Source organism: Pan troglodytes, chromosome 13 (genome assembly GCF_028858775.2).
Source record: "Pan troglodytes isolate AG18354 chromosome 13, NHGRI_mPanTro3-v2.0_pri, whole genome shotgun sequence".
Lineage (NCBI taxonomy): Eukaryota > Metazoa > Chordata > Mammalia > Primates > Hominidae > Pan > Pan troglodytes.
This window is the reverse complement of record NC_072411.2, coordinates 133,255,001-133,257,518: the sequence shown is the minus strand read 5'-3', so window position 1 is coordinate 133,257,518 and position 2,518 is coordinate 133,255,001. Positions and strand designations below refer to the sequence as shown.

Here is a 2,518-nt window from a genome sequence, read left to right as displayed (position 1 = left end):
CCGTTCCAGTGCATGCGGGCTACTCCTAAACCTCGCATCTGCACTTCTTTGCCTGGGGGCTTCCTCTCCAGAAGGGGACAAAAGTGTGGAGGAATTAACCACCTCCCTCCTCACAGCCTTTCTCCAAGACCAACAGGTTACAAATACCTCAGCTCCCTGTCAGGTGGGATGACTATGCTGTGTGGTGTGTGTTCTCCATTCTCCCATCCCACGACGCCCCAGCAGGATCAGGCTTCAGCTGCCCTCAATGGCCACTGCATCAGGACTCACTAGTACTGGCTGTCCTCCCTTCTTTGGTGGTTCCTTTTTTTTATTTTTATTTTTTGAGACAGGGTCTTGCTATGTCGTCCAGGCTGGAGTGCAGCGGTGCAAACATAGCTCACTGCAGCCTTGACCTCCTGGGCTTAAGCCATCCTCCTGTCTTGGCCTCCCAAAGTCTTGGAATTATAGGCATGAGCCACCGCGCCCAGCCTCCTTCCCTCGTTGACACTCCTCTCCCCTACTGGTGTTTGCTGGGATCACCTTGAACTAAGATTTTGAGTCGCCTGTTCAGGAGCTAGAGGTAGAATCGCACCAGGCACTGGCTGGGTGTAGCCACATCACTAGCACTAAACACAAGGCTGCATGGCAGGCTGCTCCCCATCACAGGTGACCCTAAAAGAAGCTATTTCTAGAGACAGTGTTCCTGGGCACAGGGCCTCTGGCCTCTGGGGTGCAGGCCTGGAGGCGAACTGGCACATTCCTCCTATTCCCACTAACTGGGATTACCCTGGGACAGAGGTGCAGATGACTAACTACGTTAGCTACTGAGTTAAGCTTTATAATCCCTTCCTTTAGAGTGAGAAAATCTAAAGCAAACACTGTGTTCTGTGAGTGTGTGCAGAGAAAGCTGCTCCACTGGGGGTCTGTGGCCCTGAACAGGAATGACAGGCACCAATTCTGCTTGACCTGTGGCCCAAAAGGTCACTGGGGCCCCCAGACCTCCCTTCCTAGTCATTTGCCAAGTCCAACTTTGATGTCTCTAAGTAAAACATGCTAAAGAAACAGAATTCGTTTTTTATTTTTCTTTTTTTAAATTTTGGTGACAAGAGAGGTCCCTTTGATGGAAACTGGATCTGTAAGAAAAACAAGGACAGAGCCAATCAGCTTAGACAATACCCTGTGTGACCCGGAATCCTGGTGGATTTCCAGTTTCACAGCCTCACAGGTGAGGCTTCAGCAGCTGTGATCCTTCCGTGGAGAAATAAATTATTTAGGATTCAAATTTCTTCCATTCCTTGCACCCACTCCTTCTTTCAGCCACACACCTCAGGCTGTAATGCCTTTTGCCAGGCGCCTGGCCAGGCTTGGCTCCTGCTCAGCTCATCGGTGCCAGCACCTTCCCCGGGGGCCCCTGCAGCTATGATGGAGTCTCACTCCCCAAAAGCTACACTGCAGTGGTTTGACCACATTCAACGCCCAAAATGGCTGGGAAAGAAGTCCTTTGCTTTTAGGGCCTCACCTTCAGCTGAGGAAGATGCCAAGGGAGAGGTTCACCAAACTTTAGGAAAGAAAATTCTAGAAGCATCTTTCCCCAAAAAGGAAAGGTGTCACTGTCATCAGATGGTTCTTCACTCTCTGGACAGGGAAGGATATCAAACTGCCTGTTGATTAAGAGCTGAGCCTACAAGGTCAGCACGACTTAATGTACCCCCCACGATGCACCTCCATCACCCTCCCCTACAGTGACTCTCATACAGGTGCCCGGGCAGCTTTCATTGGCTAAAGTTCTTCCCTGGCCAGTTAAAAAGTAAGCTAATTTTCTTTTCTTTTTCTTTCTTTCTTTTTTTTTTTGAGACAGAGTTTTGCTGTTGTTGCCCAGGCTGGAGTGCAATGGTGCGATCTCGGCTCACTGCAACCTCCGCCTCCTGGGTTCACGCCATTCTCCTGCCTCAGCCTCCCGAGTAGCTGGGACTACAGGTGCCCACCACCACGCCCAGCTATTTTTTTTTGTATTTTTAGTAGAGACGGGGTTTCACCATGTTAGCCAGGATGGTCTTGATCTCCTGACCTTGTGATCCGCCTGCCTCGGCCTCCCAAACTGCTGGGATTACAGGCGTGAGCCACCACACCCGGCCTTTTTTTTTTTTTTTTTTTTTTTTTTTTTTTTTGAGACAGGGTCTCATGAGTTCTGTCACCCAGGCTGGAGTGCAGTGGTGCAATTATAGCTCATTGCAACCTCCAACTGCTGAGCTCATGCAATCCTTCCACCTCAGCCTCTCAAATAGCTGGGATTACAGGTGTGTACGACCATGCCTGGCTAATTTTTTAATCTTTTTTTCTTCTTCTTTCTCTCTTTTTTTTTTTTTTGTAGAGACAAGGTCTTGGTATGTTACCCAGGCTGGTCTCAAACTCCCAGGCTCAAGTTATCCTCCTGCCTGGGCCTCCCAAAGGTCTAGGATTACAGGTTTGAGCCACTATTCCCAGCCAAAAAGTAAGCAAATTTAAAGAAAAATATTAAGTGATTTTACAAGTATCA

The 2,518-nt window shown here is 49.0% G+C and overlaps 1 protein-coding gene across 2 annotated transcripts in view; it reads right to left on the bottom strand.

Annotated features, from left to right (window-relative positions):
- Positions 1-1,036: 1,036 nt before the first annotated feature.
- Positions 1,037-2,518, bottom strand: part of SPATA3 (spermatogenesis associated 3) — a 14,071-nt gene continuing 12,589 nt past the window's right edge. For both annotated transcript variants that reach the window (XM_003949989.4, XM_016950682.2), the window contains exon 4: positions 1,037-1,115. The gene's annotated coding sequence lies outside the window, so the exon portion shown is untranslated. The remainder of the gene's footprint in view (positions 1,116-2,518) is intronic.